This window comes from Orycteropus afer, unplaced genomic scaffold (genome assembly GCF_000298275.1).
Source record: "Orycteropus afer afer isolate SDZICR_OR568_19922 unplaced genomic scaffold, OryAfe1.0 scaffold00085, whole genome shotgun sequence".
NCBI classification, from domain to species: domain Eukaryota; kingdom Metazoa; phylum Chordata; class Mammalia; order Tubulidentata; family Orycteropodidae; genus Orycteropus; species Orycteropus afer.
The window spans coordinates 10,054,033-10,069,163 of NW_006921672.1; the positions used below are offsets into that span (position 1 = coordinate 10,054,033).

Sequence of the window (15,131 nt, forward strand, 5' to 3'; positions counted from 1 at the left end):
TTACCCAATGGCCTGCTGCTCCAAGTTATCAAATATTCACTAAGCTCCTGCTACAACAAAGCCAGAGTTTCTGATTCAGTGGGTCTGGGGGTAAGCCTAAGAGTCTACATTTCTAGAAAGTTTCCAGGTGACACTGATGCTGCCGGTCTGGGGAACAGACTTTCAGAACAGAATCATTGCTCTATGGCAATGGTAGAGCTTTGTCATGATTGTTATCTTAAATAAGCAAAACACAATGTAGCAAAATGGTATTTTATTTCATTTAAGAACAGTCTATATTTTAATCACCTCATTTAAAATCAGTTACATGCATTTCCTTCAATATTATAAGCAAGTTCTGTTCGTTTTCCTAGTTCACTCTTCTTCACTGAAGTTTGTTTTCTGAGAAAATCTAAGATGGAAGAAGGGAAGGATGAGAAGGGAGATCCATACTGTATTTGTTAAGCCTATGGTTAAGAGGCCACTCCTTATGAAGAAAAATGCTTTCAGAAGACAAATACAGGTCAAGTGAAGTAATAGTAACAGTCCATTACGCGTTGGGAATCTTTCTTGGCACTTAACATACAGTATTTCATGTCATTTCTCTGTGTGTGAGAGAGAAACAAATATTGTGTATTCAAAGTAGATATACACTGCCATAGGACCGAGCCCTACTGGTGTTACTATGTGCCACCAAGTATTGTACCATGTGATTTACATACAATCATCTCCTTTAACCCTTATAACCACACTGCAAAGAAGTTACTAGTATCCCATTGTAGACTAAAGCAAATGAAGCTCAGGACAGTTACACAACTTTCTGTGTTCACAATGCTAGAAAGTGTAGTCCTTGAAATGTTAGCCCAGGTCTTCCTGACCTTCAAATCTAAGTTCTTTTCTCTATTACACAGCCCAGAGAGGTCAGATGGTGGAGGCCAGACTGAATACCAAGCCAAGGCCCCCTAGATACCTGCCATAATAAATAGGTATTAAGTTCCTGCTCTGGGCCGTACACTTATCTAAAGAGCTGGAAACCCAGCAGGGGACAAAACAGACTCCTCTGGAGGGTTTTGAGACAAGCAAAATTATCAAAGGAGCAGCTTGGGAAAATTAATCGAGTGTCCAATATGCTCCTGGGGGTGGGAACTTTGAATCTCCATTTTGTATCTTCTCTAGCACAAAATGCAATGTCTAGTATATAATATAGGAGCTCTGGTAGCGTAGTGCCTAAGGCACTTGACTGCTAACCAGAAGGCTGGCGGTTCAAACCCACCAGCCACTCCTCAGAAGGGAGATGGGGCAATCTACTTCCGTAGTGATACTGCCTCGGAAACCCAAGGAGGGGTCGCTATGAGTCGGGGCCAACTCAACGGCACATAACAACAACAACAGCAAGTATATAATATATACTTGATAAATTTTAAATTAGACACAAAGGGCTGGTGTTGTGTACAGAAAGAGGCTGGAGGCAGGAGGAGGCACTTATAATAACCCTGGCAGAATGTGATAGAAACTAAAATTAGCCACCTGAGTGCCAATGGAAAGGAAGGAATGGAGGCCAAGATACTACCAAAGGACTCTGCAAGCCTAGATGATAGAAGGGTCAAAGGATGGAGATAAACCGAAAGTGGCCCTGAGGTCACTCCTGGGCACACTTGCTGTGAAGGGAGGTTGGGAAGTCAAGAGAAAGAGCTAGCTCAAAAGGGAGATGCCAGAGTTCAAGTTTGGAAATAGTGAGTGTGAAATGGAGCTGAGTGGGACTGTCCACTAGGAGTCAGAAAAGAGATCAGTGCCAGGAGACAGCAACCTGAATAGTTGGAACTTACTGAGAAGCTCTCCTCAGATGCTAAGATTTATTAAACTTGGCTGGCAGGTCAAGTGAGTTGGTCTAGCCCAGAGGCTCATACCTGAGTAGGAATAGTGATTCTGAGTAGGCATAGTGTCCCCTTCCCCTGCTAGAGGGAAGGTGATGCTTGGAATCTCCAAAACAGGTGTCAGGAAAGATACCTTGATTAGAGGGAGTGTAATTTGAAAACAAGTATATTCTCTATTACAAATTAGCTGTCTTTTGGTCATGGTAGGGGTTTGATATTTATATTTTTGAAAGTTAAAATGTTAAATGAGTAGGTGGGGTTTGTTGTTGTTATGTGCCGTCGAGTCGGCCCCGACTCATAGCAACCCCTCCTTGGGTTTCCAAGGCAGTATCACTACAGAAGTAGGATTGCCCAACCTTCCTTCCGAGGAGTGGCTGGTGGATTTGAACCGCCAACCTTCTGGTTAGCAGTCAAGTGCCTTAGGCATTATGCTACCAGAGTAGGTGGGGTATCTTCATTAAATAGGAGGGCAGGGTTTAAAAACAAACTTGAGAAGCAATTAAATTGATGAAAAGAAGAAAAAATAAGACATAATTCATTCAGAACAAGCTGAGCTTCTGAAGATTCTTAGAAGCAGCCGTCAGAGGGGACAGATCTGCTCTTGTTCTTGGTCAGGAAGACAAAGGGAGGAGGCTAAGGGGACAGCAAGGCGGGGTGGGCTTAGTTATTACGTATCACGGACCACAAAAGTAAATCAATTAACTAAAAATGCTCCTGTTGTGCAAAGTCCAGAATTGCATCTCACTTTTCTTGGCTTCCCCGATGGGGAGAGCGTTGGGAGCAGAAGTTTGTGTCCTTTTCCCAGAGGTCTGTCAGTCGCTACTGACATCACCTCCAGGGCTGTCAGCAGACTACCCTTACTGCTTCCTACGTTTAATGGAAAACAGCATTTACAGTCAGAAATAGGCAATGAGTGGAGGGGCCCCAAGAGATTTTACTGATGTTATTATATGAAGCCCGGAAAGAAGAAATATTCCATGTCAGCCCACTGGCCGTGCAGGGCTGGTACACTGAAGATTACTACAAGGTAATAAGCTTCCTACTACGTTCAAAATTGTTTCTGATCCTAACTAAGCCAAGGCAGCAAAAGTCTCCAGGGGAGGAAATGTTGTCAGTTGCCATCAAATCGTCTCCACCTCATGGTGACCTCATGCAGAACATGAAATATTATATAGTGAGAAGTTGCCCAGTCTGGTGCCATCTTCATGATCATTCGTATGTTTAGGTCTATTGTTGTGACTGTCATGTCACTCATCTCATTGAGGGTTTCTCTCCTTTTTGCTGACCATCTGCTTTACCAAACACAATGTCCATTCTAAGCAATTGATCTTCCCTGATGGTGATGTGTCCAAAGTAAGGGAATGCAAGTCTCTCCCTTCTTGCTTCTAAAGAGCATTCTAGTTCTGTTTCTTCTAAGACTGGTTTGTTAGTTCTTCTAGCAGTCCACAGTATATTCAATACTCTTCATCAATAGTCAGTTAAAAACAACCTGCTTGAAACTATTGTGGCCAGAGGAAAACTAGACAGGAATAAGAGGCCACACCTAGGGCCCGTGTTGGTCCAATCTGCATGCAGCACAATGCAGGGAGATCAAAGAGAAGAACACAATGTGCAGGTAGACCTTTCCGGGAAAATCACCCTGTAAGGAGAGGGCTGCTTGGGACAAGAGGGAGCCCTGAGCTTCTGGCTGCAATTACGAGTAAAACTGTAACATCCAAGCTCCCTGAGCCAGGCTGGTTAGCACCCTGCCAGCCTCTCCAGCATGCAGTCCTCTAGTAGCCACAGGGTCCCATGGTTAGAGTTCAGTAAGGTGTAAACTTGCAGGAAAGGTGGAGACTTCCCAGATTTCCATGATCCTGACACATGAAGGGTTATGGCTACTCCTTAAAATGTGTTATTCTTTTGGGTTACTTGTTAGAGGGAAAGACTCACTAGACATTCTTGTCCTCTGACAGCTCAAAGGATGTTTTTTGGTTTCGTTTTTACTTTTTTGTTTGTTTCAGTTAAGCCACAGGGAATGAGAAACAGAGTTTCTGTAATACTGGCAGGTGGTTTTCATTGCCACTTCTAAGTGGACAGGCCACCAACATGGGGATCTATGGCCCCTGAAACTGCTAACAGGTTCTGCTTCTACCTCTTTAGTGCTTTAGCATTATATTGTATAGCAGAGATGGGATTTGAACCCAGGTCTATCTGACTCCAGAGCCATGTTCTTTCCACCTTACCATGCTGTTACAAAGAAGGACTAATTCTGCCTTGGTCTTTGGACCAGCATTCATAGGCAAGCTGAGAACTGAGAGTTTCATTCTGAGAACACACGCTCAACACTTGCTAAAAGCTAAATTGGCTAGAACAGCATGAAAGGCAGCCCAGCCTCTCTGGTGCTGCTATTCCACTGTGTCTGTGTGTCAGAGCCATGTCCGAGAGGCAGGCAGCGATTTGGAATCCTCTGATGGCAACTTCAGTCATCTCCACCAGCACTTCACAGACAGCAGCAGAGCAGACAAGCATACGCATAAGGGGACATGTCTCTCTAGGACAACAAGCCTCAGGAAATGGGCCAAGACCAAGAAATCTGTCCCCAGTGCCCAATATGGGCCTCTATGTGTAGGGGTGCTTTTGCGAAAATGCCAATTTGAATTAGAGAAAAACTTGGCAGTTGGCCAAGGCAGTTCTCAACATGATTTCCCTCTGACTAGATTGAAACTCTAAGTTGTATGAGTTTGCTCTTGGATGGAATATCAAGAGGTTGTAGGTGCCAAAAGCACTGTAGGGACATGTTAGTTCTGTGCTGTTCTGAAGGAATGCAAACTTGGCAGTCAGTGTTGTTACCTTTCACCAGGTTCTACAGGGACAGGCGAGGTAAGTACACATCCAAGGTCAGGAAAGAGTGTGCTTCCACAGTCTAATACACCAGTGCCCAGAGAGTTCCTGGCAGCAACGTGACAGGGCCAATGACTCTACTCAAGGACATTAGGGCCAGGACTTTTCATCCCACACATACATACCAAACACCAGAAAGGTATCACTTGATATAGGAAGAAGCTTTATTGAATATTTAATAGAGGAACTAAATTACATTTTAAGAGATTCAGAAGCACTAGTGTAGAAACAAAATCACCGAAAAGACACTGCAAAGAACAAGAGTTTAGTGGAAGACAATTACATCATTGCAAGGAAATACAATGTAAGTCAAACAGGAAGCCACTACCTAGAGGTGTCTGCTACTCCTTGCTTTAGTGAAGATGCCTCCAAAGGTTTTGGTTTATCTGAAGGAATACTAGCCAAGGTGAAGGCAATATTGGCCTCAGTGCAACCAGCCTTTTCTCCTGCATTGGAATTCAGACCTTCAGAACCAACTCCCAGTGCTGGCTCCACAATGTGAGGGGAATCCATAGATGAGGGAGACACAGCTCGAACGAAGGATGTTGGAGGCATGTGTGGAGCAGGGATTGCAGGGGAGTCTTCAGGGAAAGAGAAAAGATGGGAAGAGTTAGACATTGTACATAAAAAGACATCCTGGTGATGTACAGAAAAAGGGTAATACTTAAAGGCAAAGGACCAGTCTGCCACTATCAAGTCACCAACCCAATGGAATCCACATGAACAGTCCCACTTCTACTCTCATCTGTGTCCTTCTATGTCCAGGAGTCCACCATGGAGGGACCTGGCAATCAATTATGTAACAATCTATCAGCAATGCAATCTGCACAGCCCAGAAGCAGTTGATGAGTCATTGAAAAACGAGTGCACAGAGGGGCTTGTTTTTTAGTGATGAAATCCCCTTTCACATCTCTTCAGTTATTGCTGAGGAATCGCCTGAAAATCAGGTATGTGACTTGGCCAGGAATTGCCTAGCTTATACAAACTTGCAGTCCTCGCTCTCCAGAAGGTTCCGGTATGTGACATTCTCACCCTCCAGCTGGGCTCTGACGTCCAGCAGCACCTGGTACTCCTGGTTCTGCCACTCCAGGTCAGCCTGGATCTCGGCCAGTTGCTCCTCCACATTGCTGATCAGGCTTTGCATCTGGGCCAGCTCAGTGCCATAGCAGGCCTGTTTCACACAGGGAGTTCTGCAGACAGTCTTTCTACAATGAAAAGGAATGGGGTAAGAGATTCGGGTGCCTCCAAATTCAACAGGGAAACCATGGTCAAGTTTACCGGGCATGTGGCAAATACTAAAAAGTCAAATGACATTCCCAGAGCTCTGAACAAATCATCCTTAATAAGGCTATGACAAGAAAATCTAACTTGCAGAACTATATCATAATTATCCCTGTATTCCCAATACCTAACAAAAACTTTGCTGTTTTTGTTATATGCCTTCGAGTTGTCTCCAACTCAGAGGTGACCTTTTATGTACAACACAACGAAACACTGCCGGGTCCTGTGCCAGCCTCATGATCCCTGCTATACCTGAGCCCATCGTTGCAGCCACCGTGTCAATCCATCTTGTCAAGTGCCTTCTTCTCTTTCGTTGACCCTCCACTTTACCAAGCATGACATCCTTCTCCAGAGAATGGTCCCTTCTGACAACATGACCAAAGTAGGTGAAATGAAGTCTGGCCATTCTTGCTTCCAAGGAGCATTCCAGCTATACTTCTTCCAGGACAGATTTGTTAGTTCTTTTAGCAGTTCATGGTACTTTCCACATTCTTCACCAAGACCACATCTTAAAAGCATCAACTCTTCTTTGGTCTTCCTTATTCATTGTCCAGCTCTCACATGCATATGAGGCAATTGAAAATACCATGGCTTGGGTTAGGCACATCTTAGTCTTCAAGGAGACATCTTTGCCCTTCAGCACTTGAAAGAGGTCTTTTGCAATAGATTTGCCCAATGCAACACATCGTCTGATGTCTTGACTGATGCTTCCACTGGCATTGATTATAGAACCAAGCAATATGAAGTCTTTGACAACTTCAATCTTTTCTCCATTTATCATGATGCTGCTTATTGGTCCAGTCGTGAGGATTTTTGTTTTCTTTATATTGAAGTGTAATCCATACTGCAGACTATAGTCTTTCATCTTCATCAGCAAGTGTTCCAAGTCATCCTGTTTCAGCAAAGTTGTGTTGTCTGCATATCTCAGGTGTTAATGAGTCTTCCCCATTCCTAATGCCACGTTCTTCATATAGTCCAGCTTCTCAGATTATTTGCTCAGCATACAGATTGAATAAATATGGTGAAAGGATACAACCCTAACGCATTCCCTTTCTGATTTTAAACCATGCAGTATCCCCTTATGAAAAAAACTGTTGTTGTTCTTGTTATTGTTATGTGCCATTGAGTCGGACCCAACTCATAGTGACCCCCTCCTTGGGTCCAAGGTGGTATCACTAAGGAAGTAGATTGCCCAACCTTCCTTCTGAGGAGTGGCTGGTGGGTTTGAACTGCCAAGCTTCTGGTTAGCAGTCATGTGCCTTAGGCACTAAAAACTAGGCACCCAGTAAAATCTAGTTGAGTGAGTACCTGAGCTTCCACACTTTCCACTTTAAGGAAACTGGAGTTGACTTTTAACAGGAACTATTTCTGTAGGTTGAACTGGCCTTGATAGCATGGTATCTTCATCAAGGAGAGAGGGATCCTGAGCTCTGAGTCACTTTAAAGGGGGACTTCCAAGAGATTTTCCTACCAGGCAATGGCATGTGGGGAGGGTGAAGGACACATATCAGAGCATGCTGCACTTGGCGCTCAACCTCCAGAGTGTTCACCGTGCATCTCAGCTCCAGGATCTCTGACTGGCAGCACTGCAGCTCCTCGGAGCAAGATGTGGCTTGCAGGCTGATGCCTTCTGACTAAAGCATGGGGGTCAAACAACAGTGACTTAGTCACTCACTGACCAAGAACAAAAGCCATCCCCTCCCTGCTGTGCAACACCATCCTCACCTGAGCTTGGAACCACTGCTCCACATCTTGGTGGCTGGTCTCCACCATGGCCTCGTACTGGCACCGCATCTCCCCCAGCACCCTGTTCAGGTCTGTGGTGGGCTCAGTGTCCAGCTCATTCTGGAGCTTGTCCCCTTACTGACACTTCAGAATGTTGACTTCCTGCAGGGACAGAAGGAATTAAGTCCCAAAATGAGAAAAGTGGCAAACAATGTGAAGGGAGACACACCCCTTCCAACTAACATGAAAGACCTTTCCCAAGGTCACTAATGGGAAGGGTCCATTTGGAGACTCTCCTAAATTCACAAGGCAAGTGTTTGAAGAGAAGCACCTCCAACTCAACCACATTCCACAGAGTTGGTCTGGATTCTCGGACCCACATCAACCCTTTATCGTGATGCCAACTGAGCCGAAGTTCTAATCTAAGAGCCACAGGGTAAAGGGTGATGGGGGTGACTCCCTTCTTTGCCCAACATGCTTCCCCGTGAATTTTGATCGGCTCATGGTTGCCCTTGAGGCAAAGCCGCTCCTCCTTGCTGGGCCTCCAGGTTGGACTTGGTCAGGGTCAGCTCATCCAAGAACTTGTGCATCCTGCACATGTCTGCCTCCACCAACTTATGCAGGGAGAGCTCACTCTCACATCTTCCATCTCAAGAGATGCAAGGTTAACAAGAGTGCCACCAAGAACCCCCTCAGCTGTCCCCAGCTTCCACCTCCTTCTCTGCCTTAGCTTCTCATTGGTTCATTTGACCAACATTCACTATGCTACAGGGCTCATGGTCACGATTACATGCTTGGTTAATAGTAAGTAAATGGACTCAGCTTTAGTGTTCTGACTTCAAATGCAGTATTTATTTTGCCATAATAGGATTCTCTAAGCCAGGAGAAAGAATAACTAAAACTAAGCCTTCTGGACCTTCAGTTTGTTGCTTTATCCCTTGGATTGATTATTCACATTGCTTGTCTGCCTTTCTCATTCATTAAATTGCAACTCTTAATACCAGAGAGCTCCAGTAACAATTCCATCCCCTTATGGGTCTGACCAATAGTGTGTCTATCATGTCCTATGCATTGACAGTTTATTCTGAATATGATCTGATGTTCCTTCTGCTTACAAAATTAAAAAATTGAAATAATAAAGACCTACACTCTAGGTGTGAGGAGAAAATTACATAGGATTTAACTAGTATTGACTATATCACTTCTTTTTATTTTAATGCTTTTCTTCACTTCCCATCTATAAAATGATCATTTGCAGTAATGAACCAAATTAAGGTTTGGAGAAGAAAAAAAGTAGACACTTATCCATTTTATTCTTCTAGTCAAAAACTGTTTTGAACACCTACTATGTGTCAATACTGTGCTGGGGACTGGGAAATAGAGCAGAAGAGGAGAACCGCTCTGAGCCGTCTTGTAGCCTTACTTACTTACTTGATTCTAAAGTCATCAGCGGCCCGCTTGGCATTGTCAACTTGTGTGATCAGCCTGGCATACTCAGCCTTGCTGCACAGAATCTGAGGAAACCCAAGGGAGTTCACATATCAACAAATAATACCTTGGGGTGCCATTTCCATGTGTGGTGTCCCCAGTCACATCTCCAGAAAATCTACGAGCTTAAAGCTTTTTGAGCCTGAAGTGGTGTTTTTGCCTACCCTGCCCTGTGTCCTCTTCAGACTCAGGAGAAGTCTGTCTCCAGGTTGCTATAAACCTCACCTTCTGCTGGAGCTTCTCAATGGTCTGGAAGTAGGACTGGTAGTCTGGACACACCTTGGATTCCTGGCATTTTTTCCCCTCTCCAATCTTGGTCTCCAGTTCTGCATTGTCCCACTTCAGCTGCTGTACTTTCTCCACGTAGTTGGCCAGGTGGTCATTCAGAAACTGCTTGATCTCCTTCTCATGGTCATTCAGGGCACCCTCACTGTGAGCCCCATAACTTCCAGTGTTGCCAGGAATGTGCAGGTCCCTGGCAAGGGGCAAGCAGTGTGGCAACTGGGGGGCAGACAGAGGCTGGGTTGGCCCAGAGGGGCTGCTCCCACACAGACTTGGTTGGCGTGAGCCAGGGTGGCCGAGAAGCACAGGGAGCCTGCCTTGACCCTTTCCCCAGGCTGGCCCCCAACATCAGTGGAGGAGATGGAGACATTGGTTGCTCTATGAGCTTTGGTGCTGCCCAGAGAGTAGGAGTTGCTGATGAAGGTAGAAGTCATGGTATTAGGCTGAGAATATACAGGAGCTTCAGATCAACTAGGAAGGCAAAGCCACTGAATCTGGACACTTCCTTCCCTCCTAGCCTTTTATACTCCATCCCAAATGGGTGTTGGCTCAGTGCTTTGACCTCATGCCTTGATTATCTGTTGTTGTACCATCATCCTGTTACTCAGTTATTGAATTTACCATTAAGAGTCCTTTACCTCATTAAAGGAATTTTTCAGATGCCTCTTGGTTCTTTGCTAACAAATTAGCCTTTAGTGAAAGGTCAGAGATTCATATTTCTACTCAAGGAACAACAGAAGTTAATTCAATTTCAATTATCCTCTTCGATAAGACCTGATCTCTTTATGGATGTGGCCACACTGAAGTTTCAAATCTTTCAGTCAGTGATTTGTGGAACCAGAGAGATAGTCAATCAGTGAGACTCCAGTGGCTTTCTCACTGTGGTGGGGACTCAACCAGCTTTTCCTTTGAAGGCAAAATATACATTTGTAAAATTGGCACATCTATTGATGTTTTGTTATCAAAAGACCCCCATTTGGATCTTAAAAGCTAGCAAGCTGCCATCTAGATACAACGATGGGTCTCTCCTCATCCAGAACAAAGAAGAATGAAGAAAACCAAAATTCATGGAAACAATTAGTCCTAGCGACTGGTACAGCATCCAATCTGCAGCCTATACAACTATGAGACCAGAAGAACTAGATGGTGCCCGGCTACCACTGTCATCTACTTGGAAGGGGATCTATGTAGGAGATCCTTGATAGAGAGGGAAAACAATGTGGAACAAAACTCAAAATCAATTGGAGGGGAAAAAAAAAGAAAAGGTCGGGGTGACCAGGTTTGCTGGTCCGATAGAGCCTGGTGGAACCACTGAGACTATGGCCCCTAGTTGCCCTTCAGGTCTGGAATTGAACCCACACCTGTGGTTTCCAGCCAAACAAAATACAGGCATATGAGTTGAACATTTACCTCAAGTAGATACACTCCTTGGAGAGAACAATCATGGGAGAAAGAAGGGCTGCTTATGCACAGGGAGACAGCTCAGGGGGCAGGAGTGTATGCAGGGATGGATACTGGGAAGAGGTAACAATGGGGAGGAAGTGGGAGGGGAGCTGTTGCATTGTGGTAAACTGTGGTCAATGACATGAGACAAAGTATATGTGAACTGCTGTATGGAAAGTATATTTGCTCTGTAAATCTTCACCCAAATCACAATAAAAAATAATAATAATAATAAAAGTAAAAAAAAAAAAAAGACCCCCATTTGGTTTTCTTTCCTTCTATCTTTTCTGTTATGTACTCCCACTGAGGTGCAATAAAACATCAATGTATGCAGAAACATTGGTGCTAATTGAGTTTGGGTCAAGTTGGCAGAATCAGCTATTCATTCATTCATTCAGCATGATTCCTGAGTATCTGCCATAACTCAGGCAGTATGCTGGTTCCTAGGCATGCAATGGTCTCAGATCTTCAGAAGAAAACAGTATCACAGAAAGCCAGGGATGTTTTACACAGACTTGAGTGACAACTGCAGATCAATGAGAGTTGGTGAAAGACAGGACCAAGATATGGTCCTGACCAAGGAAGTATCTGGAGAGAATCTACTGACCAAAAAAAAAAAAAAAAATTGGTCTGGAAAACCGAAATTGGACACAGAGCTCAAAGATATTTTAAGAGATATCAAGAACTAACATTGTCTGACTATGTAGATGCTAGATCTTTCCTAATCTTTACCATAGGTAGTTATTCAGAATCTCCATGTGCAAGTAAGCAAACTAGAGTAAAGCAGTAGTCTTACTTAGAGTTAACCCTTTCAAATTTTCTGCTTTGATTTTTTGTTGTTGTTGTTGTTGTTGATATCATGTGTTTTCAGTTACTGAAGTCAAGGGGAAAAATTTTTTGATGGAATATACCTTTTGATATAATTATTTATGACAAATATGTCCCAAATAGATTTTGGTGCTAGGATTGATGGTGTGAGGCTCATCTCTTCAGATTCACATAGTCGTACAGGTCCCTGCCAGGCAGTAGTACATATTACAATAGAGATAGCACCTTCCCAAGAAGGCTGAGAGGCTGAAAATATTGATGGGCAATATATATCCCATGGATCATGGAAGGGTTAAGAAACTGAGGAAGCCTTGATTAAATCTCATGTCTGCAGAGCACATTCTCTTTCCACTCCACTATGACCCCCAAAGAGTATACCTATATCATTGTCCTATGTCATTGCTAGGCCTGAGGAAATGGCAATGAAGAAATTGAAATGAAGAACTAAAATGACTAAGCATCATTGTGTTCCAGGAAATGAAGATAATTGGATACAGAGGGAATGAGGATGGTAAAATTCACACAGAAAAGTGATGCTCATAAATTAGAGCTTATAATATCCCTTAAATCCCAGAGATTCTCATTACAGCTCTGGGACTAAGGCAACCAAATTCTATGTGGCCAAAAGTTTGTCCCTCCAAAATGATAAAGGGAAAATACAGGATCCTAAGGACTTATCACATGGGATAAGACCCTAAAGAGTATAAATAGATCCTTTGCCCGGAGCAAGGTTCAAGGATTGAAAGAAGAAATCTAAGCTGTGCTGAAGGCATTGGTGTAAAACAAGGCTCCAGGAATTGACAGAATGCCAGTTGAGATGTTTCAACAAATGGATACAATGCTAGAAATGCTCACTTATCTATGCCAAGAAATTTGGAAGATAGCTACCTGGCCAACCTACTGGAAGAGAGCCATATGTGTTCCTATTCAAAGAAAGGTGAGCCAATGGAATGTGGAAATTATCAAACAATATCATTAATATCACATGCAAGTAAAATTATGCTGAAGATAATTCAAAAACAGTTGCAGCAGTACATCAACAGGGAACTGCTAGAAATTCAAGCCAGAGTCAGAGAGGATATGGAATGAGGGATATCATTGCTGATGTCAGATGGATCTTGGCTGAAAGCAAAGAATACCAGAAAGATGTTTACCTGTGTTTTGACAATGCAAAGGCATTTGACTGTGTGATTCATAACAAATTATGGATAATGTTATGGAGAATGAGAATTTCAGAACACTTAATTGTCCTTATATGGAACCTATACATAGACCAAAACGCAGTTGTTTGAACAGAATAAGGGGATACTGTATGGTTTAAAATCAAGAAAGATTGTGCCAAGGTTGTAACTTTTCACCATAATTATTCAATCTATACACTGAAAAATAATCAGAGAAGCTGGACTGTGTGAAGAAGAACATGGTGTCAGGATTGGAGGAGGACTCACTAACAACTTGTGATATGCGAATGACACAACCTTGCTTGCTCAAAGTGAAGACTTGAAGCACTGATGAAGAGCAAAGACTACAGCCTTCAGTGTACATTATACCTCAGCATAAAACAAAAATCCTCACAACTGAACCAATAAGCAACATCATGATAAACAGAAAATATTGAAGTTGTCATCAATGCCCATGGAACCAGCAGTCAAAAAATCAAATGATGTATTGCATTGGGCAAATCTGCTGCAAAAGACCTCTTTATAGTATTCAAAAGCAAATATGTCACCTTGAGGACTAAGGTATGCCTGACCCAAGTCATGGAATTTTCAATTGCCTTATATGCATGTGAAAGCTGGACAATGAATAAGACCAAAAACTGAGGCATTTGAATTACGGTGTTGGTGAAGAATACTGAATTTGCCATGGACTGCCAAAAGAGTGAACAAATCGATCTTGGAAGAAGTGTAGCCAGAATTCTCCTTAGAAACAAGGATGGTGAGTCTTGATCTCATGTATTTTGGACATGTTATCAGGAGGGACCAGTCCCTAGAGAAGGACATCATGCTTGCTGAAGTAGAGGGTCAGTGAAAAAAAGGATGACCCTCAGTGAAATGGATTGACACAGTGGCTGTAACAATGGGCTCAAACATAGCAATGATTGTAAGGATAATGCCAGACTGGACGGTGTTTTGTCCTGTTGTACGTAGAGTGGCTATGGGTCAGAACCAACTCGATGGCATGTGACAACACAACAAGGACTGAGGAAGATCACATGGGATAAGACCCTAAAGAGCATAAATGGATCTTTGCTCTGAGAAAAGTTCAGGAACCAGCATCCTCATGAAAACCAAAGGGGAGGCAGTGGATGTGAGTATTGGTAAAACCTGGCTCTTGGAATTTTTTTAAGAAGAGATAAAAGGGTCTGGAATTCTTCCCAAGAGGAAAACCCACTCAGGGTCAGCTGTAGCTTTGGCAATTGGCCTGAGGTCAGTGATGAATAATTTCTTACTGGGGCAATCTTCAAAAGGCATCTCCAGGCCAAGGCACTCTTCAGAGGCATCTGGATATACTCTGCATATGTTCCATCTTCAAATACCCCTCCATCTCATCATATAGCATCACTATAAACCAGAGAATTGGACCATTCAAATTGTGTCCTTTGATTTGCTAAATAGGATTCATTTTTTTTTACCCTATTCCCTAGCAGCATTTGTTCCACTGGCTAAAATCAAAGTTCCTTCCATCTCAGAACACATGACACTTGTTACTTCTTAAGCATCACTGCTGGTGCTTGGCATCCCTGGCTGACACCCTTCTTCTCAAGCTTGATCTGAGATCCTGGCTTGGACTGCTGCATAGTCTGTTTTACATAATGACATTGATGCTGCCTAGTCCTTTGTAAAGTTGTGAATTCTGGTGATTTTCTTCTTCCTCAAAGGAATGGGCAATAGGTGGAAAGCTGTATATACTTTTGTGTTTGAGATGCACTCAGCTGGGTAGGTGGGGAGGAGCTATTCTTGACACCAAAGACTGACTCCTCTCACTCCCCTTTAAAAACAGCTGCTGGTCCCTGAGAACAACATTTGAGCCAAGTTACACAAAGGGAAGTATAGGAGGTGAAGAGAGAGGTAGTCCAGTAACCCTCCTTCATTCACATGGGCTTCTTCTTCTTTCTTCAGGAGTAAAAGTCCACCAGCTGCAGTCTGTCTTCAGGAAGAGGTGGGACACTGGAGTCCAGAACAGCCGTGTTCAGTGCCATGGCCTTGGGACATACCGATGCATCTCAGAGTGGGAGAAAGCAGTGGAGTAGGAGCTGCTTTTGGTTAAGTCTACACAACCACCTTATCTCACTGCAGCAGCAGAGGCAAGGGATTTTGAAGGTACCTAAGGAAACATGTGCCATCC

At 43.5% G+C, this 15,131-nt stretch overlaps 1 pseudogene; it reads right to left on the reverse strand.

Annotated features, from left to right (window-relative positions):
- Window positions 1–5,202: 5,202 nt before the first annotated feature.
- Window positions 5,203–9,946, reverse strand: LOC103198107 (annotated as a pseudogene).
- Window positions 9,947–15,131: the final 5,185 nt, after the last annotated feature.